Source organism: Scyliorhinus torazame, unplaced genomic scaffold (genome assembly GCF_047496885.1).
Source record: "Scyliorhinus torazame isolate Kashiwa2021f unplaced genomic scaffold, sScyTor2.1 scaffold_339, whole genome shotgun sequence".
NCBI classification, from domain to species: Eukaryota; Metazoa; Chordata; class Chondrichthyes; order Carcharhiniformes; family Scyliorhinidae; genus Scyliorhinus; species Scyliorhinus torazame.
In genome coordinates this window covers 43,581-69,670 of record NW_027308066.1, presented here as the reverse complement: position 1 = coordinate 69,670, position 26,090 = coordinate 43,581, and the positions used below count along the sequence as shown (strand labels likewise).

Genomic DNA, 26,090 nt, shown 5'->3' with positions numbered 1-26,090 from the left:
TTATAGTTAAGATTTACTCCAACTTGCTTAAGCTATCTACTCAAAAGCACATTTATTAAAATTATATTGCAGCTAAGAAACAACATCTCTGTTTACCAAGTAATACGATTCAAAGAATGAGTTTGCTGCACAATGGAAAAGGGGCAAAGTTTAAATATACATTAATACTAGTAAAATATACAAAGCGGTTTTCATGCCTTGTGCTATTAACAAAAGTCGAAGAGGTATCCAAATCCTCTTGGGGTGAACAGGCAGCTTTTTAAGATTGTTTTTTTCCCCTTGGAGCCACCAGCACTAGATTAGCCAAGTGTAGCCCTGGGTTATTAAATAGGGGTGTGAGCTCAGGTTGAAACAAGGACAAATGTTTCTATGGCAATAGAGACACTGGGCACAATAATTCCTTTAAAATTTGCCGAGTTTATTTTAGGCAACAGATATTCTCTATTAGAACACAAGAAGGGAAAGCAAGGTAATGTGTGCAGTACAAAGGAAAGAGAGCAAGCTTCTGTGCTTAATTCAAACATTACCAAGTTTGTGCTGAGTGCAATAAAGGCTCATAAAATGGGGATTGATATCTATCGCTGCTTAGCACATGTGCTTACACGTTTACATACACTCATGCACAGGCTGATTTTCTAACAGACATGGTGGTGCTACTTTCTTTACACAAAATACTAGAATTAAGATGGTAACCATGGTGACACTAGCTCAATTCCCTGAGCATTGGCTTTGTCAAAAACCGCCATGGAAACTAGCTTAGATGTAGAAGAAATATATTGAAGATAGATTTTTGAAAAGCCTGTTCATGAAAAGAACAAATTCAAGATATGCTTTCAAATGGAATTTACACAATGCCAATACTACTGTATCAATTGATTCTGTAAATTGTAATAATTTAACTGAATATAGAATATCAATTTTTTTAAATAACAAGTTCAATACATAAGATAGCACATTTCTTAATTTGGTTTTATCCTTTTGAAGTTCAATTAGTTCTCCTACCCGACAGTAATGCCATAAATTTTGCATTTAATGTTATTCACATTCTGAACTCAACAATATCGAATGGTCTAGATTTCAATATAAGAGGCAATTTTAACATGTAATTTAATGCCAAAACAATTCGATGTTCAGAAAAAATATAATCTTAAAACGAGCAAACAAGTTCTCATCTCCGGTTTGGATTTTAAGAGCTTTCCAAAAATGTCATGTGACAAGATACAGCAAAAGATACGGCAATATGTATTTTTTCTCGAAATAAACCAGCCCAACAGCAGATTTGTCAACCATCACACTCCCACAGATCAGAGGTGCGAAAGTAGCACTATTGCTGTGGTCCAACTGCAAAGGTGGTACCAAAATATACAATTGCAGCATTAACACTGTGGCCAGTTTTGTGCCTGTTAATCGCATATGCAAATAAAGAAAGACTTGTAGATGGGACATGCTCCCACTGAAGCTGGTGGGGAGGGTTCAGACGGTGAAGATGACGGTCCTTCAGAGACTGCTTTTCTTTTTTCAGTGTCTCCCGATTTTTGTCCCAAAGGCTTTTTTCAGACGTATGAATGTGGCGATATCAAGGTCTGTATGGGCGGGTAACACCCCAAGAGTAAAGAGGACATTCCTAGAATGGGCCCACGGGGAAGGGGGATTAGCTCTCCCGAGCTTTATTAACTATTACTGGGCTGCCAACATATCGATGGTCAGGAAGTGGGTAGTGGGGGAGGGGTCGGTCTGGGAGCAGATGGAGGCAGCATCCTGCAACGGTGTGAGTCTGGAGGCTTTACCGACGGCGCCCCTGCCGTTCTTGCCGGCTCGGTACTCCACAAGTCCTGTGGTGGTGGCAGCCCTGAGGGTGTGGGGGCAATGGAAGAAGCATAAGATCTGTGGCAATCACCAGTTTGTCCCGGAAAGGGGGGGGGCCTGGCTGGGGGCTTTAAGGTATGGCAGCGGGCAGGGATTGAGAGGTGTGGGGATCTATTCATCCAGGAGGGCTTTCCGACCTTGGAGACATTAAAGGAAGAGTTTGATTTGCCGGGTGGGAACGAGTTTCGGTATCTTCAAGTGCGGGACTTTGTATGGAGACAAGTCCCAAGCTTTCCTTGCCTCCCCGAGGGGACTACTGTTTGCTGTCAAAAACAGGGGTTGGAGGTGGGAAGGTATCGGACATATACAGGGAATTGTTAGAGTGGGAAGGGGCCCCTATCAGAGAGGTGAAGAGGAAGTGGGAAGAGGAGCAAGGAGGGGAACTGGAAACTGAACTGTGGGAAAAAGCCTTTAAAAGGGTAAATGCATCCTCGTCCTGTGCTAGACTCAGCTTGATTCAGTTCAAGGTAGTCCACAGGGCCCACATGACGGTAGCTCGGATGAGTAGGTTCTTCGACGAGGTGGAGGGCAGATGTGGGCGGTGTGGGGGTTGCCCGGCCAACCATGTTCATCTGGTTTGGGCATGTCCTGGAAGGTAGGGTAACTCTGAGTCCAGAATTAGCAATATTTGGGGTGTTGGAAGTTCCGGGGGGGTGGGGGGGGGGGGGGGGGGGGGATATCCTGGCCTTCTCCTCCCTGGTGGCCCGGAGACGGATCTTGCTGAGATGGAGGGACTCGGAGCCCCCGAAGGAGTGTGGGTCAGCGATACGGTAGAGTTTCTCAGTCTGGAGGAAATCAAGCTCACTCCAAGAGGATCATTACAGGGATTCGCCCGCAGTTGGTAGCCATTCATTGATTTCTTTCACAAAAACTGAACGTCAGCAGTAAGGGGGGAAAAGGGAAAAAAAAGGGGGGGAAATAGGAGGCATGGTAATGTTAAATAAGGACAGGGAATTTAGTGTACGGGTAATTGGGGATAGGGCGGGAGAAGTGGGGTGCATGGTTTATTGTTTGTTGTTATTTTAGGGGGTACTTTGTGCGTCGACCCGCACGGTTGTTTTAGAAATGTCAATATATTATATTGTGAAAATTACAAATGCTTCAATAAAATATTTTCTTTTTAAAAAAAAATCACCTTTTAGAACCTCAGTGTGTTCTAATATCCAATATGCTTTACAGCCAACAAAGTAATTTTGAAGTATAGTTGAAGTATAGTCAACATAGCAATGTAGGAACCACGGCTGTCAATTTCTGTGCAACCAACTCCCAAAACAGCAATGTGATAATGACAAGATAATTTGTTTTTGTGATGTTGATTGAGGTATAAATATTGAGCAGCACAGTAGGCATAAATGTAACCACCCAGACAATTTCCGCTCTCCAATATTGTTGTAAGTAATAAAGGTTTTATGCAAATGAAAAAAACAATTCTTTTTAAGCTTCCAGGAATTTGGGGTTTGCTTGCAGCAGGGACTAAGATGATGATGTTTAATTCCTGGAGACTCCGGCAATCCTGGAGAGTTGGCAACCCTAGGAATAGAATCATGGAATTTACAGTGCAGGAGGCCTTCCGGTCCATCGAGTCTGCACCGTCCCTTGGAAAGAGCACTCTACTTAAGCCCACGCCTTCACCCTGTCCCCATAACCCAGTAACCCGATCTAACCTTTTGGACACTAAGGGGTAATTTAGCATGGCCAATCCACCTAACCTGCACATCTTTCGACTGTGGGAGGAAACCAGAGCACCCGGAGGAAACCCACGCAGACACGGGGAGAAAGTGCAAATTCCACACAGACACCACGCAGTCACCTGGGGCGGGAATTGAACCCTGGAGCTATGAGGCAACAGTGCTAACCACTGAGCCCACATGCCGCCCAAATAGGGCATTCAATTGATTCAACGGTAACAGTACAATCACAACTGAATGTAAGACTGTTCTGTGAACCACCTCAATAGTTTGACACAAACATGCAAAAAAGTGAAAGAAAAAAGCAATAACCTCACCAAGCCTCACCCAGCCAGTTTCCCAACTCTGACACCACTTGCTAACCGCTGACTCTCCTTGCAGACACAAGTGTGTGCTAATCATTTTTTCAGAAATCCACTTATAAATCAGAGGTTAACCAAACATCATGTCATATCGACCACAGAATTGCATAAGAAAAATCTATTTTCTGGATCACAGCCATCAATTCACAGAGTGAAGAAGAGAAGAAGCTGAATGAGAATGAATCCTTCAGAAACCTGATGAAAGCATAAAGACGACAAAAAAATATCCAGGATAGAGGAGCATCTGAAATCTTATTTGACTATTATCTTGCTCATATCAACTTTATGCAACACTGACTTTTGCCTTCTACGTGCCTTAACCATCATCAGGTTAAAAACTCTTTGGTTGGCGTGCCTGGTATATGCTTCCCTGATACAAAGACAAAGTAGCCTGTAGTTATAAAGGGAAAATTAATTTTCATTTAGACTGAAGCAGTATTTGCAACAGCTTTCTTGAACAATATGTTTTAGAACAAACACGGCAACTGGATTAAGTTAAAAGTAACAAACCAAAATGTGTCAATAATCTAATAAGAAAGTAGCTTGCAAATAGTGACCAGATGATTGAACTAAATATTAGATTAAAAAAGGAAAGTCACAAACCTAGGCTTTAAACTTAATTAAGCTGCACTTCAAAAGGATGAGAAATAAATTGATCACGGTAACAGGAAGGAATTGTTAATGACTGAACCTGCAGATAAACAATGGGCTGGACTAAAAGTATCTGGTATGATACAAAACCTTACACATACCCAACTTGTATAGTTAAAGAATCATAAAGCACAGGAGGATAACTCAAGTCAGTCGTGTCCATGCTGGCTTTTTAAAAAAGCAATGCAGCTACTCCTGCTCCACTGCAATTTTCCTGTAACCATGCAACTATTTTCTCTTATGATAATTACCAATTTCCTTTTGAAAGCCACGATCGAGTCTGCCCCCACCCCACTCTCGGGCAGTGCATTCCAGACCACAACTACTCATTACATGAACGGGTGTTTCCTCATGTTGCCTTGGATGAGGGGCTGGTGTAGCCACCTGGGTTGGCCACTTCCCGACTTAAAATGGAGGTCCGCAAAGAATGCAGGGAAATTTAGTCAAGCCAGGAAAAACTATCAGGTGCAAAATTTCCTGTGTATTGGAACTTGTAGAAACCCAGACAGCACTGAAACTAGCAACCATCCGCATATTAATGAGCGATCCCCAGGAACAATTGAAACATTTAAGGTGAATAAGGCCAAGCCAGACTCCTCGGCGCCAGCAGGAGCCAAGACAAAGGAAGTAGTCCAATCACTTGGAACCAGATACGGTGTCCGCCCCGAACGGCGCGAAGCCCCTGGGGACTATACAGTAAAGCCCGCAAGTTCAATTCGTCCTTCTTGGCAGGGTCACTCAGCAGCGCAAAACAACCCTTGACAGTGACCTGCCTAGCTGCTGCACCAACCAAGTAAGTCTCCAGTCAACGCACACTACAAGATAGGCGCTACTAGCTACCAGTCCATACCAGCTTTTGAATCCTGCAGATTCAGAATCGAACGAAAGGCCATTTGTTCCCCTGACCTGGTGGGCCAGTTCTAAAGCTAAGGCCTTTTAGTGTTAGAGCTATTCTAGTAAGTAGAGTTTTATGCATGAGTAGCGATTACTGTGTATAATAAATGTGTTTTGATTTGAATCTTACTAATTGGTGTGTTGAGTTATTGATCAGCACTTGAACTTGAAGCTCGTGGTGCTATCACAAATATACCTGGCGACTCTAGAGCAAAGGTTATAGAAACAGGGCAAATGAAGTAAAGACACAACGAGCAACAAATTAAGAGCCAACCAAAGTTAGCAACACTGGGTTAGCTCAGTGGGCTAGTCAGCTGGTTTGTGATGCAGAACAAGGCCAGCAGTGCAGGTTCAATTCCCGTACCAGCTAATAATTCTCCCTGTGTACCGGCACAGGCGCTGGAATATGGCGACAAGGAGCTTTTCACAGTAACTTCATTGCAGTGTTAATGTAAGCCTACTTGTGACAATAAAAAGATTATATTATCCTTTGGCATTCACTTTTTAATCAGTATCCTCTGGTTCAACTGATCTGTCAATAAAAACGGGTTCTCCATATGTACTCTGTCCGGAACCCTTGTGATTTTGAGCATGTTTTTTAAATTTCCTCTCAACCTTTTCTTCCCCAGGGAGAACAGTCCCAGTTTATTAATAATAATAATCTTTATTAGTATCACAAGTAGACTTACATTAAAACTGCAGAAGTGATTGTGAAAATCCCCTCGGCGTCTGTTCGGGTACATTTTGAGGGAGAATTCAGAATGTCCAATTCACTGAACAAGCACGTCTTTCGGGATAACATTGAGAGAGAAAACCGGAGCACTCTGAGGAAACCCACGCAGTCACGGGGAGAACATGCAGACTTCGCACAGACAGTGACCTATGCTGGGAATCGAACCCGGGTCCCTGGTGCTGTGAAGCAACAGTACTAACCACTGTGCTACCGTGCAGCCCATTCAATTTATCCACATAACTAAAGTCATTCATTTCTGGGACCAATCACATAAATGTTTTCTGCACCCTCTTCATATCCTTCCTTAAGTGTGGTGTCCAGAATTGGGCACAATACTCCAATTGAAGCTAAACCAATGTCTTATAAATAGTGACCATAACTGCCTTGCTTTTATACTCAATACCTTGATTAATAAAGCCCAGCATCCCATTGGCCTTATTGACCTATTTCTTAATCTGTCACCTTCAACGATTTGTGCATACATACCTCCAGGTCCCTCTGCTCCTGCACCTCTTTTTAAGAATGGTGTCCTTTATTTTATAATGTCTTTTCTCATTTTTCATACCAAAACGTTATCACTTCACACTTCTCTGTATTAAATGTCATCAGCCACATGTCTAGACATTGCATCAGCCTGATTATTTCTATTTGATGTCTATCATTATTCTCCTTGCAATTCACAACACATCCAAGTTTTGTGTTCATCCGCAAAGTTTGAAATTATGCCCTAAATGCCCAAGTCTAGGACATTAATATAGATCAACAAAAGCTGTGGTCCGAATGCCGACTCCCAGCAAACCCCACAATATACTTTCTGCCAGTCCGAAAAGCAACCATTCACCAGTACGGTTTCCTGTCAGTCAGCCAACTTACTATCCTTGCTGCCACAATTTCTTTACTCCACGGCTTAAACTTTGTTGAACTTCTAGTCTGTCACATGGCATCAAACACATTTTGGAAGTTTATGTGCACCACATCAACTGCATTAACCTCATTACCATTATCTTATCAAAAAAAAAATCAAATTAGTTAAACATGATTCGCTCTTAAATCCATGCTTACTATTCTTAATTAATCTTCCCTTGCTCAATTAATTTTGCCGCAGATTGTAGTTTCCAAATATCGTCCCACCACTGAGGTTAAACTAGCTGGCCTGTAATTGCATGACTCATGCTTTTTTGAACAAGGATGTAGCATTTGCAATTCTCCAGTGATCTGGTACCAATCTGGCACTGCCCCTGTCTCAAAATAGCACTGGAAAATCACAGACAATACTTTCGCTGTTTCCATCCTTACTTTCCACAGTATCCATAATTTTGTTCGGTTTGGTCCTGGTGACTTACAACCATGAGGGCGGCACGGTAGCACAGTGGTTAGCACTGTTGCTTCACAGCACCAGGGCCCCAGGTTCAATTCCTGGCTTGGGTGACTGGCTGTGCAGACTCTCCCCGTGTCTGCATGGGCTCCCTCTAGGTGTTCCGGTTTCATCCCACAAGTCCCGAAAGACGTGCTGTTAGGTGAATTGGACATTCTGAATTCTCCCTCTGTGTACCCGAACAGGCGCCAGAGTATGGCGACTAGGGGCTTTTCACAGTAACTTCATTGCAGTATTAATGTAAGTCTACGTGTGACAATAATAAAGATTATTATTATTATAACACTAAGTACAGCCAGTCTTTCTAATATCTCCTCTTCATCATTCTTTAGTCCAATGCCTATTACCAGATGCCAGGCAGCATCTATTTCCTTAGTAAAGGCAGATGCAAAGTACTTATTCGGTACCTCAACCATGCCACCTGCCTTCCTGTGCAAATCCTCATTTTGGTCCCAAATTGGCCTCACCGCTTCTACTATTTATTTGCTACAGAGGGGGAGTCCCTTTGTATGTCAGCTGCCAGTCTCTTCTCATACACTCTCTATGCTTCTCATTTTTTTCACACCCCCTCTGAACTTTCTATAGTCAGCCTGGCTCTCATTTGAATTATTAACCTAATATTTTTCACACATCTATTAAGCAGCCATGACCAACAAATGAGGTAAGAGATAGCATCAAGCCAAAAGAAAGGGCTTTCGCAGAAACTAGGATGCTTGTTTGCTGGGGCTTGCTCATGTAGCTTTGTCAAGTTGCTGCAGTGCATCCAGCAGAGAATACACAGCTGCTCTGGTATGCCGACAATGGAACAGGGTTGTAGAGTGTTGTTGTTCAGATTTTTGGATGAGCTGCTGAACAAGTAATCATACGTTGTTGATGAACTAATCAAATAACTCAATGTTTCCTTAAAATTTTGTTTACCATTTTTTTCTTCCCAGCAAAAGTTTCAAATAAGCTTTTAAAGGAAATCTTTACAATGACTAATGATTTAGATTATCGGTTGAAGTGCTTTACGTCTTTTAATTCCAATATTCATTTCCTACTTGAAGGTTTCAGCTACTCTCAAGTCTGGATTTGAAGTTTTTGTCCAGAGTGGTACCTGTTAGCTGAAAGCAAGGCTTGCAGTTTTCACATCTGCAGCACACACAATTTCTAAGATTCATCATTAGCATTCAAACTAGCTAACTAATAGGAATGTTTCACTGCATAACAAAATCCATTTAGTTATTTCTCAATTATTTGAAAGAAAGTACATTTCAAAAGCTTTATTCAGGTAAAATTTGTTTAAAATATTTGAATGGTTGATTGAGGCAGCGAAAGGAAAAACATGGCAGACTTTGGTAATTACACATCTGTTCTAACTTTAATTGCTTTTGAATACTCTACAACACGAGTGTACTAAGCTGCCAAAGATAAATAGCATCTTCCTCATCTTAATTACCTCTTTAAAAACAATCAACTGAATTTGGACAGTAAACAGTCTTTTCTCACCTGCATTTTCTTAAAAATAAATTCTAATTAAAGCCACCTGCAAAATAAGAGATGCAGGGACAAACGGATGGAGGGAGGGATGAAGAGACAGACACATACTTCAAGCATCAATGGAATCAAACAACAAATTTAATACCTGATGTTTGCAAGTTCCATATCAATACTGCCAAGTCAGGGCCATTCCCTCTTAGTGCGATCAGGTCCATGCACTTTGCTCAATGCTGGGCAGACATACGTGGAATCCAACACTGACTCATACTGCAAATTCCACCGCAAATTCTACTTGCTTTACAGTCTCAGGTTTCCTCTTCACTATTGTGGAAAATCTAGGTTCTTCCATACGTTATGCCAGACATAAGAATCTATGCTGATAAATGCCTACATAACTCTGGGGGGGTGTTACCATTGACCAGAAACTGAACTAGACTAGCCATATAATACTGCGGCTACAAGAGCAGGTCAAAGGCTAGGAATCCTGCGGCGAGTAACTTGCCTCCAAAACCTGTCCACCATCTATAAGGCACAAGTTAGGATGTGATGGAATATTCACCCCTTGCCTGGATGAGTGCAGCTCCAACTACACCCAAAACGCTTGACAACATCCAGGGTAAAGCAGCTACTTGGTTGACACCCCATCAACAAACATTAACCCACCCCCCCCCTCCCCCCACCACCGACGACCGTGTGTACCATCCACAAGACTACTGGGTAGCACAGTGGGTTGCACTGTTGCTTAACAGCTCCAGGGTGCAAGGATTGATTCCCGGCTTGAGTCACTGTCTGTGTGGAGTCCGCACGTTCTCCCTGTGTCTGCGTGGGTTTCCTCCGGGTGCTCCGGTTTCCTCCCACAAGTCCCGAAAGACTTGCTTGTTAGGTGAATTGGACATTCTGAATTCTCCCTCTGTGTACCCGAAATGGCGCTGGACTGTGGCGACCAGGGGCTTTTCACAGTAACGTCATTGCAATGTTAATGTAAGCTTACTTGTGACAATAAAGATTATAATAAGATTATTATTATAAGATGCACTTCAGGAATTCACCAAGACTCCTTAGGCAGTATTTCCCAAACCCATGACCACTATCATCTAGAAGGACAAAGGCAGGCACATGGGAACATCACCACCTGGAGGTTCCCCTCCAAGTCATTCACCATCCTGACTTGGAAATATATTGCCGTTCCTTCACTGTTGCTGGGTCTAGATCCTGGAACACCCTCCCGACCAGCACTGTATTTGTACCTGCACCACAGGGACTGCAGCAGTTCAAGAAGATAACTCACCTCCACCGTCTCAAGGGTAACTAGGGGTGGGCAATAAATGCTGGCCTAGCTAGTAATGCCCAAATCCTAGAAATGAAAAGAAACCTGCAAGCAAGATATGAAGATGGCAGATACTGACAATTGTGAGGTATTTGCTAACGGCTGTGACCTCTGAAGGTTGACTGTTAGGAAGGGCACTTAAGAGATGAGCAGAAATTAAAAGCTCAGCTGGCTGAGAAGAGGGCCCACGGAAAACAGAGGCAATTGAATCTGGCATTTTCTCAGCCCACTGTCTACATTTGCAGCAAATGTGGCAGAGAATGCCATGCCAGAATGAGGATCCTGGGTCCCACCAGGCAATGCTTAACACAGAGATGGCCACCAAGGCATAAGCCAGTCACCAAATTGAGGGCCTGAATATTAACTCTTACATGGTCCAAACATCCATTATGAAGTTGTATCCTTTGATTGTGCAATGTCACAAAACTCTGCAATCAACAATTTGGAGGCAGTTGGGGGCAGGGTCAAGGGAAATGCCGATTCGGGGGAGCCATAGATTTGAGCCAGGGAAATGGGATGGAAATTTTCGTAGATGGGAGGAGAAAGGAATTAGGACACTAAAAGATTTGTTTCTTGGGGGTCGTTTTGCGGGATTGAAGGAGCTGGGAGCGAAGTATGGGCTGAAGCAGGGGGAAATATTTAGATACATGCAGGTTCAAGACTTTGCCAGAAAGGAGATACAGAGCTTCCCAGTAGAGCCGGCTTCTACATTGCTGGAGATGCTGACGACAGAGGGACTGGAGAAGGAAGTAGTATCGGCAGTTTATGGGGCTACTTTGGAGGAGGAGAAGGCGCCGCTAGAAGGGATCAAGGCAAAGTGGGAGAAAGAGTTGGGAGAGGGTATGGAGGAGGGGTTCTGGTGTGAGGTGCTCCGGAGGGTGAACGCCTCCAGCTCGTGTGCGAGGTTGGGGCTGATACAGCTGAAGGTGGTGCATAGAGCGCACCTCACAAGGGCGAGGATGAGCTGGCTCTCTGAAGGGGTAGAGATGTGTGTGAACGTTGGGGAGGGGGGCAAACCACAGTCATATGTTTTGGTCCTTCCAAAGCTGGAGGATTACTGGAAGGAGGTGTTTAGGGTAATCTCTAAAGTGGTGCACGTGAAACTGGACCCAGACCATATTTGGGAGGCCATATTCGGGGTGTTGGATCAGCCAGGGTTGGAAACGGGCGCAGAGGCAGATGTTGTAGCCTTCACCTCACTGATCACCCGAAGGCGGATCCTGATGGGTTAGAGGGCAGCCTTTCCACCCTGTGCCCTGGCGTGTCGGGGGGACCTGCTGGAATTCTTGACGCTTGAAAAGGTCAAATTTGAACTGAGGGGGAAGGACGGAATGGTTCTGCAATTCATGGGCGTTATTCATTATGCACTTTCGAGAATTAGATCACATTGAACACTGGGGGAGAGGGACTGTATGTGTTAATGGTCACTATGGGTGATTCCGGATTCCTTTTTGTCATTTATTTATGTTAACTTGCGGGCTAATGTCTGGGGTTTGGTGGGAGGATAGGATCGTTGTTATTGATATGGGGATTGACATTACATTCGTTACTGATTATTGTTTATTGTTGGTTGTAAATTTGGGAGAAAATGTGAAAAAGGAGAATAAAAAATATATATTTTTTAAACTCTGCAATCAACATATTAAAAGATTGGTATTTTTCCTGTACAGATGAACATGATGCACATGACCTTAAGTATCAAACTACATCTTACAATGGATCATGAGAAAACTCTATGAAAGGCCTGCATTTACAGTTTAAAGCAATTGCAAATAATGAATATACAGTTCCAGTCATAGTTTATTTTTAAGAAAACAAGCCATTTTGCAGTGCTGTCGTCTGAGGGAACATGAACAAAAAATGTAAAGGAACACACTTTCTTACTTTTCTTCAAAAAGAAGCTACGCTTCGTTCTTAAAATCTTTATTAATTTTGTTATTATTCATTAATGGGGCGTGGACGTCGCTGGCTGGGCCAGCATTTATCGCACATCCCTAATTGCAGTTAAGAGTCAACCACATTGCTGTGGGTCTGGAGTCACGTGTCGGCCAGACCAGGTAAGGACAGCTGATTTCCTTCCCCAAAGGACATGAGTGAACCAGATGGGTTTTTACGACCATCAACAATGACAGAGCTGCCAGTCTTTTCCAACTGAAATCAGTGTTCCAGATACCAGAAATCAGTATTCTGGCAGTAAAATTGGTATTTTCCTTTTCAAAGAAAAAATGCCCACCAATCTGAATCTAAAACAAGAATGGAAAATGTAAATCTAACGCTGTTACATAGATATACATTATGAGTGGGTGTTTTCAAATTAAGTTTCAAACATTCTAATAATTCAGTAAACATTCAGTAAATTTAATAATAAATTCTATAATACTGCACAGAGAACAATGCAGCAGGATTTGAATTACCCATTTCTTAGTTTTTAAATGATTACGGTTGGATTCCTGATTCCCAGAGAGCACAATAGAACCTAAGGCTACCTTCCAGACAATTACCAAATATTTTAAAACTGCATCACAGCACACCATACAATTTTTAATGCTGTACATGCCTTCGATGTTGTAGATAGTCTACACGTGTGATTGTGTAGTCGACCCTCGACGTGATTTTTTAAAAATCCCACTAAAGGATTGTACTGGCATCTTGATGCGAGACCGCGCGAACGATCACACGCATGCTCTGAACAGTGTGCGGGGCGGGGGGAGGGAAAGAAATGAGAGCGCGGGACCTCGGCGGGGGGTCCTCTGTCTTCTAGCAGCAGCTGTCGCCAAGGAAACCAGTCGCAACAGCGAACGCTGAATAGCGAAACGTTCAGGGAGGAATGCATTCACTTGTCGATCAGCTCCAGAACAGACCTAGCAACTCAAAACTAAACATTCTTGAGGCACTATTCTCCATACCCAGCACTGAAATTGCATTCCCTACAATCTATATCGCATGGCATATCCCTCACTCAATCATTACCATAAAGCTAGGGAATCAAGCCTGGTTCAATAAGAAGTCAAGAGGAGCATGCCAGGAGAAGCACCAGGGGTACCAAGCTGGGAAAGCTATAACATAACTACCCAAACAGCGAAAGCAGCATGCAATTGCACAACCAAGAGATTTGATCGAGCTTTGCAGTCTTACCACATCCAATCATGAACTGCGGTGGATAATTAAACCAGGAGGGAGGAAGCCCCATGAACATCCCTATACTTGATGGTGGCGGTGCCTATCAGTGTAAAAGACAAAGCTGAAGTATTTTCAGCCATCTTCATTCAGAAGCACTGAGTGAATGACACCATCTTAGCTTCCTCCTTTAGTCAAGTCAATTTAAACGGCAGAATATCAAGAAATGGCTGAAGGCACTTCGTACAGCAAAGGTTATGGGCTCCAACAACATCCCGGGTATAGTACTGCAGAATTGTATTCCACAAGTAGCTGAGTCTCTAGCCACGCTGTTCAAGTTTAGCGACAACACCCAACAATGTTGAATATTGCCCAGCTATGCCCCGCCCACAAAAAGACAAATCAATGACCATTAGTCTACTCCCATTCATCAGCAAAGAGATGGATAGGTGTCATCATCAGTGCTATTAGCGCTTGCTCACCACTAACCTGTTCATTAAAAAATAAAGACTGAGACTTCGGTGGCGGCCTTGAAGGAGTAGGTTGCACATTTGGTGGCTCCCGCTTGGGTCGGACCTTTGGACCTTTTCCCCCGATTTCTTCTCGGATTTTACTTGGAAAATTGATAGGGGACGCAACCGTACGCAGGAGTCCCACATCAGTGCATGGATAGGCCGACCAGGAGTGCTCACAAAGGAAGAAATAGGTGAACAGAGAAGGCCTGGGTTGAAGCGGGAAAAAGCATGGCGGATGACCGGAGTCCTGGCTCGACGACCCAGCGGTCGACAGAGCACTTGATGAAGTTTATCCAAGAGGGCTTCGCCAAGCAGAAACAGGAATGCTTGGACCCGATTAGGGAATCAATTGCTCGGCTGGACAGAGATTAGATGTTCAAGATCGGGCGATCCAGAAAGTGGAGAAGGCACTGACCGAACATGAGGAACACCAAACAGCAATGGAGGTCGAGATGGGGATGCTGAGAGACCACCAGAAAAGGCTCCAGGGGAAGGTGGAGGATCTAGAGAATAGGTCCCGCCAGCAGAACTTGAGGATCATTGGTCTCCCGGAGGAGTCTAAAGGAGCGGCTGCAGGGGCATATATAGCGGGTATGCTCGAGAAGCTAATGGGGTATGGGACGTTCGCCCGACCCTTGGAGGTGGACAAGGCACACAAAGCACTAGCGAAGAAGCTGCGTGTAGGTGAACATCCGAGGGCGATGGTGGTGAGATTGCACAGATACCTGGATAAAGAGCGTGTTTTATGGTGGACCAGACAGACACGGAGCTGTAAGTGGGATAACAGCATCCTGAGCATTTACTAAGATCCGAGCGCGGTCGTAGCCAGGAGAAGAGCGGGATTCAACCAAGTAAAGTCGACCCTTTTCAAGAAGAAGGTGAAGTTTGGACTGCTGTATCCGGCCCGTCTTTGGGTCACAGCAACACTTCTATTTTGAGTCGCCCAAGGAAGCGATGGACTTCGCCAGAAGGAAAAGGCTGGTAGGGGTGTTTCAACTTTGCTGCAGTGTTCACGTTAAAAAGGTTTTTGCCCTATATTTGTAATATTTGCTCTATATCTGTATCGATCCTGGAGCTGCCGTGTTTCTTTTGCAAGTTAAAGTTTGCATTTGTACTGGTGGGGGATGTTCGATGTGGGGTTTTTCTTTTCTTTTTGGTTTTTTTCGGTTAACTGGGCTGGGAATGTTTTCTCTTGAATAGGTGTCCCCGAATGATGATGGGGGGGGGGGGGGTAACAATAGGTGGGAAAATGTTTGGCGCTATGGGCGGGGTGACCAAGCTAGCTGTGCAGGCTGGCTCACGGAAGCGCAGTGGGGGGTTGTCATGTGAGAGCACCTTTAAGAAGTGGATGCTTAAGCAATGTACCTTTAAGAAATGGAGCTGATCATATTACTGAAGTGCTGTCAGAGGGTGGGGGCGGGAGCTGAGCTCATTTCTGCTTTTTGGTTTCAGTTTGAGAAGGCTACTGGGAGTGTCTGTGTGTTTTGCTGAGAGCTGCAGGAAGAAACACAGAGCTGGTCTGTTGATGTCTGCAAATCCAAAGACTAAAAATATATTGAATGTAACCTCATGTCTGGTTTTGAAGGTTTGATGTCTTTTGGATGTTTAAAGGAACAGTTTGAACGATTATTTAGTGTTGTAGTCTTTTGGGGTTATCTTTGAAGTAATGGGTGTTAAGATATTCAATGTTTGTTTTCAAAAGGTTAACTTGAGTTCATAGAATAAACATTGTTTTGTTTTAAAAACCATTTGTCCATAAGTGCTGTATCACACCTGGAGAGTACGCCGTGTGCTTCCCACACCACAATCTATTAAAAGCTGTGGGTCGGTTGAACTCCATGAAACACTTTGGGGTTCTGTAAACCCGGACCCATACAGGGGTGAACAGATGTTATGCTTGTTGAAGGGGGCTGTTTTTACTGTGCGGTTACTTGGGGGAAGTGGACCCATGGGGGTTTGGGCGGCCGAGAGTGAAGGAGCTCTCTTTCTACTCACATGTACATAAAGAGTACTCCCGGATCGACATTTTCATCTTGAACAGGGCTTTACTGACGGGGGTAGTGGACACGGAGTACTCAGCGATCATGGTCTCGGATCATGCCCCGCACTGGGTGGACATACGGATGAGCAAGGAGTGTGGCCAGCGCCCACATTGGAGATTGGATATCGGACTGTTAGTGGATGAGGAGGTGTGCGGGCGGGTGAGGAAATGCATCCAGAACTATCTGGAAGTTAATGACACGGGGGAGGTCTCGGAGCAATGGTCTGGGAGGTGCTGAAGGCGAAGGTCAGAGGGGAGCTGATTTCGATACGGGCCCACAGGGAGAAGGTAGATAGAGCAGAGACGGATTGACTGACAGGGGGAAATACTTCAGGTCAACAGGAGATATGCGGAGACCCCAGAGGCAGGGCTTTTAAGGGAATGACGGAGGCTACAGGCGGAGTTTGGCTTGTTAACTACAAGGAAGGCGATGGAGCAGCTGAGAAAGGCGAGGGGGGCGATATATGAGTATGGAGAGAATGCCAGCAGAATGCTTGCGCAGCAGCTCAGAAAGAGAGAGGCAGCCAGGGAGATTGGGAAAGTGAATGACAGAGACATTGGTTGGAGATTCAGCAGGGGTTAAGAGGGCATTCAAGGAGTTTATATCAGGCTCTCGGAGTTGGAACCCCCAGCTGGGCCGGAAGGGATGAGGCAATTCTTAGGGGGGCTGAGGTTCCCGAAGGTGGAGGAAGGGCTGGTAGAAGGGCTGGGGGCCCCGATTGGGATTGAAGAAATAGCAGAAGGGTTGAAGGCCATGCAGTCGGGTAAAGTCCCGGGACCGGATGGGTACCCAGTGGAGTTTTATAAAAGGTTCTCTGGGATGCTGGGGCCGCTGCTAATGAGGACATTTAATGAGGCAAGGGAGATAGGGGGGCTTCCCCCAACAATGTCACAGGCTACTATCTCATTGATCCTGAAGCGGGAGAAGGACCCGGAGTTATGCAGGTCCTGCAGACCGATCTCCTTATTAAATGTTGACACCAAACTGTTGGCCAAAATCTTGTCATCAAGGATAGAAGACTGCTTGCCGGATGAGATTGGGGAGGACCAGACGGGATTTGTTATGGGCAGGCAGTTGGCGGCCAACGTTAGAAGACTGTTGAATATGATCATGATGCCCCAGAGGCTAGGGACGTAGTGGTAGTGGTCGCAATGGACACAGAGAAGGCCTTTGACCAGGTGGAATGGACCGATCTGTTGGGGCGGTTTGGGTTTGGATGGGGCTTCAACGACTGGGTTAGGCTGCTGTATCAGGCGCCTGTGGCGAGTGTACGGATGGACAGATTGACATCGGGCTATTTTAGGCTGCACCAGGGGATGAGGTTGGGATATCCCCTTTCCCCACTGCTGTTTGCGTTGGCCACAGAACCGCTGGCAATTACGCTGAGAGCCTCAAGGGGCTGGTTCGGGGAGGAACACAGAGTCTCGCTATACGCAGATGGTCTGCTCCTATGTTTCTGACCCACTAGAGGGGATGTGAGAAATTATGAGGATTCTGGGGGAATTTGGCCGGATTTCGGGTTATAAATTGAACATGGGGAAAAGTGAGATCTTCGCGATCCAGGCAATGGGGCAGGAGAGGCAACTGGGGGGAGTTGCAATTTAGAGTGGTAGGGGGAAACTTTCGGTATCTAGGCATCCAGGTGGCACGGGAATGGGAATGGCTACATAAGCTAAATTTGACCCTACTGGTGGACCAAATAAAGGAAGATTTCCGAAGGGACGTGCTCCGATTTTCACTGGATGGGAGGGTGCAGACAGTGAAAATGATGGTCCTCCCGAGATTCCCGTTTGTTTTGCAGTGTCTCCTCATCTTTATTCCACGGGCCTTTTTTAAACGGGTAAACAAGGTGACTTCTGGCTTTGTATGATGGGCGGGCAAGACCCTGCGAGTAAAAAAGGGGATGCTGAAGCGTAGGGGGGGGGGGTTAGCAATTACTATTGGGTGGCAAATATAGCCATGATTAGGAAGTGGGTGGTGGGGGGGGGGGGAAAGAGAGAGAGAGAGAGAGAGAGAGAGAGAGAGAGAGAGAGAGAGAGAGAGAGAGAGAGAGAGAGGAGAGCGAGTAGAGGTGGCATCATCTAAGGGCACGGGTTTGGGGGCATTGGTAACGGCGCCTCTGCCATTCCTGCCGGCATGGTACTCCACCAGCCCCGTGGTGGTGGAGGCCCTGAGAGTCTGGGGGGAATGGAGGAAACGTGTGGGAAACGTGTGCAGTTTGGTCTCCAATCTGCAATAATCATCGGTTGGCCCCGGAGCAGGCTGGTTGGAGGGTTTCGGAGATGGCAAGGAGCAGGGATTGAGAGGATGGGAGATCTGTTCATACAGGGGAGCTTTCCCATCCTGAGAGAGTTGGAGAAGAAATTTGAATTGACGGGAGGGAATGGGTTTAGGTACCTGCAGGCACGGGACTTCCTACGCAGGCAGGTCTCAACCTTCCCGCTCCTACCCCCAAGGGAATACAGGACAGGGTAGTTTCCAGAGTATGGGTGGGAGAGGGGAAGGTTTCGGACATCTATAAAGAACTCATGGGGTCAAAGGAAACGCAGACCGAGGAACTGAAACACAAATGGGATGGGGAGTTAGGAGGAGACATAGAGGCTGGTCTCTGGGCAGATGCGTTGAGTAGAGTCAACGCGTCGTCATGCGCCAGGCTCAGCCTGATACAATTTAAGGTAGTTCACGACGCACACATGACAGTGCCCGGATGAGCTGGTTCTTTGGGATAGAGGACAGGTGTGCAGGAGGACCAGCAAACTATGTTCATATGCTCTGGGCATGCCCGAAGCTTAGGGGATTCTGGCAGGGGTTTGCGGATGTCATATGTCCAAGGTGTTAAAAACAAGGGTGGCACTGAGTCCAGAGCTGGCGATTTTCGGAGTGTCGGATGATCCGGGAGTCCAGGAGGATTAAGAAGCAGACGTTCTGGTAGTCTGGAGACGGATATTATTAGCTGGGAAGGGCTCAAAGCCCCCGAAGTCAGAGACCTGGCTCACTGACATGGCTAGCTTTCTCGGTCTGGAGAAAATCAAGTTCACCCTGAGAGGGTCAATGTCAGGATTCGTCCGGAGGTGGCAGCCGTTCGTCGACTTCTTTAGAGAAAATTTACCGTCAGCAGAGAGGGGGGGGTTAGCTTAGATTAGTGTGCAAGAAACGGGGCAGCACGGTAGCATTGTGGATAGCACAATTGCTTCACAGCTCCAGGGTCCCAGGTTCGATTCTCGGCTTGGGTCACTGTCTGTGCGGAGTCTGCACATCCTCCCCGTGTGTGCGTGGGTTTACTCCGGGTGCTCCAGTTTCCTCCCACAGTCCAAAGATGTGCAGGTTAGGTGGATTGGCCATGATAAATTGCCCCTTAGTGATAGTGTTGGGTGGGGTTACTGGGTTATGGGGTGGAGGTGTGGGCTTGGGTAGGGTGCTCTTTCCAAGAGCCGGTGCAGACTCGATGGGCCGAATGGCCTCCTTCTGCACTGTAAATTCTATGAAAGGTGAGACCTGTGAGGGAGGAAGATGGCCTTTGCACTATGTTTATATTTTCATGTACATGATTTCTTCTGTTAAAAAATCACAAATATCTCAATAAAATGTTTTATAAAAAAATATAATGACAGAGAATTATGAACCAGTGTTCACCTTTGAGGGAACACCATAAAAAATATACTGTAAGAAAAAAATAACATGCTTATTATGTTCTCTTTGGGTTTCACCAGACCACTTGTCTTGGCCTAAATAGGGACCAAAGAGCTGGATTCCAGAGATGAGGTGAGAGTGATTGCCCTTGACAAAGTATTTGACATCAAGAAGCCCGAGCAAAATTGAAGTCAGTGGGAATCAAGGGGGAAACTCGCCACTGATTAGAGTCTGCTCTGCTTGTAGCATGTTATTTTCTTTCTTACTTATGTGGTCTACATGTTTCCTTACTTTACTTCCTTAGAGGTCACCCAGGTAAGACACAAGGCCTGATTTGTTATGATCGTCTAGGAGACCCAGGCTGGGTCAAGCTTAAAGTTCTGGACGAATACCAAGTCATTCACCTCGAAGGATCCATCACCGTTAACAGAATCATGGTACCTGGTTTCACCTCCACCTCCCGCACTAAATTGAGGAACACTAGATGATGTCTGATCCGGAGTCGTCTCCCATTAGTAACTCTGCGAAGAATGCGCCCATAGTAACGTGCGTTGTCATCCTATAACTCAGGAGAAATCTAACAAGCTTCAATCGTAAAGGTGTGGCCAGCAGTTTTTCAACAATGACTTGAATATCTGGATAGCTTTGCTGACTTGAATATCTGGATAGTTCTTTCTGCAAAGCCATTCGAGACTGGGTGATAAGGCACCATGCACTCATGTTTTATTCCAATAGTTTGCTGAAAATGCTGAAACCCTGCCTCGGTAAAGGCAGTACCATTATCGGAGCCTAAAGTTTGCAGCTGGCCAAGTGTAGTGAAGATTTGTAATAGTTTTTCAATTGTTGCAGATGATGTTGTTGTTCTCATTTCATGAGAGCCACTTGGAATAGGCATCAACAATAATTAAAAGGGCCTGCAAAATCCACATGTACCCGTGCCCAAGGTCAGTCAGGCCACTCTGGGTGCAAGTGAGCCAAAGGAGGCAATGTTTGTTGCGATTGGCATAAATCATGCCTGACTAGAATTTCAATATACTTATCAATGCCTGGCTACCAAATATAACAATTTAAATTTGGTCCGACCTGGGTGAGCATTGTGTAATTCCTGCAGCTGTTCCTCTCGCTGGACCTGGAACCATGACTCTAGATCCCCATAGTAACATTCCATCCTCACATCACCTTTGCGGAGCTGAAACAGCTTGAATTGGTCTGACTTGTCCAGGTGCCATCCATGGAGGACGTTGAACATTGCTGGGTCTTTCCGAGTCCCAAGTCCGAATTTGCTTCGTCAATAGCAGCAGCATCTCCAAGAAGTTGAGGGTTAACACTATTTCTTGTGGTACTGTGAGTGGTGACATGGTTTGAGGCAGTGGAAGGCGGCTCAGGGCATCTGCGTTTGAAATTTAGGCACTTGGTCTGTGTTGGAACATGTAGTAGTAAGCTACAAGATGTAAAGTCGACCGCTGGACTCTGGCTGATGCAACAGGAGGAATAGGCTTGTCCTTGCGAAATAACCCTAATAGTGGCCTCTGATCAGTGATGATCACAAAGTGACATCCGTACACATACTGGTGCAATTTTTAATCCCGTAAATGATGGCTAAGCCCTCTTTCTCAATTTGGGAGTATTTTCTCTCGCATCAGTTAAGGCTCGTGATGCAAAAGCACGGGCCATTCTTCGCCATCTTTCTTTCCATGAGAAAATACTGCCCCAGGGCAAAGCATCGCTCATTAGGATTATCGCTCTCTTTGGGTCGAAATGGACGAGCAAATCTTAAGATTAAGGCAAGTTTGACTTTCTCAACGCCTTCTTTTTGAGGCTTGCTCCAATATCAACGTTGATATTTCTTTAAAGTAGATTTATTGGTGCCAGTAATGTAGAGGGACTTGGTATAAACTGGCTGTAGTAATTAACCATGCCCCAAAAAAGGTTTCAGTTCTGACACGTTCTTAGGTGCTGGTGTAGCCCCTTGACGTCAACTTTAAATCCAAGGTAAGTGACCTTGTGGGTCTGAAAGGTACACTTTTCTTTTTTAAGTCGCACCCTCTTTGAATCTCTGAAGCACCTCCTTGAAGCTTGCCAAATGCTCTTCTTGGGAAGCTCCTATGACTAAACCATCATATTTTTTTGTATATCTTGCAATAAACTTTCCGTGTTGTGCTGAAATATAGTGCACTAAAGAGTACCCTGGTGCACCGAAACAAACCCTTGTGGGTGTTAGTCGTTACAAATTCTCGAATTCTCATCCAATTCTAAGTGTTGATAGGCATGGCTCATGTCTAGTATTTTATACTTTAGGTCTCTCGCAAGCTTTGTATAAAGATCCTCAATCTTTGAAATTGGAAACTTGTCCAGCTTGGCTGCTCGATTGATAGTCAATTTGTAGTCCTCACAACTGTACATTGGGGAAGTCCATTCAGAAAACTGTACTGGCCTTATGACTCCTAAATTTTCCAAACGCTTAAATTCTGCCTCAATCTTTTGATATAAGATGTATGGCACTGGGCGAGCTAGATTAAATTTGGGAGGGATAGCATCCAAATTTATGTAGATTTTAGCCTTGACCACCCAAATTCTGCCTAATTCATTTTGGAAGACCTTGGGGTTTTTTTTTTTAAGCTTCTTGTAAACTACCATCAGTTACACCAAAGATCTCTAGCCAATTCAGTCTTATTTTATGTAACCAAACTCGTCCCACGAGACTAGGGCAGCACGGTAGCATAGTGATTAGCACAATTGCTTCACAGCTCCAGGGTCCCAGGTTCGATTCCCGGCTTGGGTCACTGTCTGTGCGGAGTCTGCACATCCTCCCCGTGTGTGCGTGGGTTTCCTCCGGGTGCTCCGGTTTCTTCCCACAGTCCAAAGATGTGCGGGTTAGGTGGATTGGCCATGATAAATTGCCCTTAGTGTCCATAATTGCCCTTCGTGTTGGGTGGGGTTACTGGTTTATGGGGATAGGGTGGAGGTGTTGACCTTGGGTGGGGTGCACTTTCCAAGAGCCGGTGCAGACTCGATGGGCCGAATGGCCTCCTTCTGTACTGTAAATTCTATGATAATCTATGACTAGAACCCGTTTTTGGATCATTGCTGAGTGGCATGCTGCGAGACAGATTAGTTTGTGGCCGGAATAACATAAACATAAGATTTTCCTTGAGAAAGACATGGAAATAGCTCAGGCAATTAAGAGTGGGGAGTGAAGTGCTTTTGAGTTATTGTGTGGACAGGTGAATCAACTTTGGCGCAATACAATTGCAACTTAGAGGGCAAAGTGGAGTGCTCAAAAGAGACAGAGCAGAAACTCTGTAAGCAAGGTAACATTTGCAATCCTCCAGTCCTCAAACTCCTCCTCCAGGCTCGGGAAACCGTCATCAATAAAGAGATCCCCAAATCTCTCGATCCCTGCCCGCATCCACCCCGAAATCCCTCGTCCAGCCTCCCCCCCCCACCAGGAGCGAACCAGGTCCACCCTGTTTATTTCATCCACAAAGAACTGAAATTTGTCAAATAATTTCACTCTCTCAAAATCATGTGGACTGTACCTGACTGTATTGCAATCCTTTAAATGTTGTGCTTTACCTGCTCGATAATGGATTTTAACATTCACCAATGACAGATAATAATAACCATCATCACTTTGTCACAAGTACGCTTCAAGGAGTTACTGTGAAAAGCCCTTAGCCGCCACATTCCGGCGCCTGTTCGGGGAGGCCGGTACAGGAATTGAACCCGCGCTGCTGGCCTTGTTCTGCATTATAAGCCAGCTGTTTAGCCCACTGTGCTAACCAGATGGTAGGCTAACTAGCCTACGGTTTCCCGTTTTCTATCTCTCCTTTCTTCAACACTGTGTTAACATTTCAAATCTGCTGGGATTTTCCAGAATGGTGGGAAATTTTGGAAGATTAGAGCAAATGCATTCATTATCTCTGCAGCAACTTCCTTTAAGACATCAGGATGCAGGCCATCAGGTCCAGGGAATTGTCAGCCACTAGTGCCATTAGTTTTCCTAGTACTCTTTCTAAAGTGATCGTGATTGTTTAAAGTTCCTTTCTCTCTTCTTCCCAAGCTTTTCTTCAATTCTTTGGATATTTTTCACCTTCCACTGTGAAGGAATACTTGTTCAAATCTTCTGTCATTTTTGCGTTTCCCATAATTAATTCCTCAGTATGATCCTCTAAAGCATCAATGCTCATGGTAGCTATATTTTTCCTTTTTATATACTTGAAGCTTTACTGGCTGTTTTTATATTTATTACTTTCTCCCATACTCTAATTTCTCCCTCATTTTGTCCTTTGCTGCTTTCTGAAATGTTTCCAGTCTTCTTGTCTACCACTTATCTTTTCCATGATGTGGAGATGCCGGCGTTGGATTGGGGTGAGCACAGTGAGAAGTCTTACAACACCAGGTTAAAGTCCAACAGGTTTGTTTCAAACACTAGCTTTCGGAGCGCTGCTCCTTCCTCAAGATGCTGTGCTCCGAAAGCTAGTGATTCGAAACAAACCTGTCGAACTTTAACCTGTGTTGTAAGACTTCTTACTGTACTTATCTTTTCAACATTGAACATATTTTCTTTCAATTTGATACAATCCTTAATTTCCTTAGTTAGCCCATGGATGGTGCATCCTTTTTGTAGAGCCTTTCTTTCTCAATGGAATACATCTTTGTTGAGTTATGAAATATCTCCTTACATGTCTGCCATTGCTCCTCTACTGCCTTACCTTTTAACCCGTTTCCCAAGACCACTCTAGCTAACCCTGCCTCCGAACCTGTGTCATTGTCTTTATTTAGTTTCTGACCCAAATTTCTCATCTTTAAACTGAATGCTAAATTTTATTATGCTATGATTACTCTTCCCTAGGGGATCCTTCACTATAGGATAATTTATTAATCCTGTCTCATTACACATCATTGGGCCCTGGGCCAGTTCCAGAACACAAGAAACTGTCCCAAATACACTCTTTGGCTGTGCTTCCCAAACGTTTACCTGACATGATCACATTTAAATGCCTCAGATTTTGTATGACACCAGAGTAAAAATCTACGGGGTGCTGTTGTTGAATGAGGGGCGGGGAGCTTCAGCTGCTCACAGGTGGAGCGAGTGTCTTCAGCTGTGAAGGGGTGGGGAAGGTGGTGCTGTTGATGAAAAGGCAGGCTTTCTACAAAAAAAATGATCAGGTGAAGGCAACTCAATAATACAACTCCTTCTTTGCTCAGTACTGCTGCCAGTGACTCACAAATCAAAGCCCATTTCGCCTGCACCAATCTTTGAGCCATGCATTCAACTCTCTCTGACCTTGTTTATCCTATGCAATTTGATCGTAGCTCTGGTAGTAATTCTGAGATTACTACTTTTGTGGTACTGCTCTTTAATTAAGCCCTTATTGCTCATACTTCTCAGTGGAACCTCTTTCTTAGTTGTACTTATGCCTGTGGTACCCCTCCCATTCCAGGTCCTTCAAAAGCCGAGATGTCCTTTACCCTGGAACAAGGCAAACAATCCAGACTTTGGGACTCGCCCTGCGGGCTGTTCCCCATATATGCTGCCCCCATTGCCACTGCATCCCTTTTTACTCCCCCCCACTTGAATGATTCCCTGCACCATTGTGCCATGGTCAGTTCACTCATCCTTCCTTCAGACAAGCTGTTAAGAGCCTCATAATTGCTGGACAATTGCAAGGAATGAGGTTCCTCCATTGTTACCTTTTGGATCCCCCATACCTGCCTCTCTTACAGTCATACCCTCCAGTCCCTGACCAAGAACAAATCTAAGTACCTTCCCAAGGGGTGTAACTGCCTCCTGGAACAAATTGTATAGATAGTTATCCCCTTCCTTGATATATTGCAACATTTGAAGCTTGCATTCCAAATTATATACTATTCATAGGTGAAATCCCTCAAGCTGCAGACACTTCTTGCAAATGTACTTACCCTGGATCACGAAAGTATCCACCAGCCCCCAAATGTTACACCAGCAAAATGTCACCTGCCCTGCCATCCTTGTTTGTATTTAACAAATTATGCTTTGCGACTTCCGGTGGCGTAATGTAGGGGGAAGGCGTGCACCATGTGGCTCCCACTAGAGTACTGCACTTTTTACCCTTTTCTCTTATTTTCAGGGAATATTTTCTTCTGAAAACCCACATAATAAATGGGATAAGGATCCTATATAAGTGAAATGCCCAGAAATGTCAGGGGGAAAAAGGCAGACAGTAGAGGTTTGTAGACAGAATCGGAGGCCTCTCAGAGCTCGTCGGCAGTTAAAATAGCGGAGGTAGCTTCTGGGGCTCCGACCACTCAACCAATGGCAGAGGTGCTTTCAAGTACCTTGGCAAAGAATTCAATAAACTCTTGCGGGTTGTGTCGGAGGACCTCCGGAAATCAATGGAGTCCACATCCTAGTGGTTCTGGAGAAGA

The 26,090-nt window shown here is 45.0% G+C and overlaps 1 protein-coding gene across 2 annotated transcripts in view; it reads right to left on the bottom strand.

Annotated features, from left to right (window-relative positions):
* Positions 1–26,090, bottom strand: part of LOC140406182 (poly [ADP-ribose] polymerase tankyrase-1) — a 200,893-nt gene that overhangs the window by 132,516 nt on the left and 42,287 nt on the right. The gene's annotated exons all lie outside the window — the stretch shown is intronic.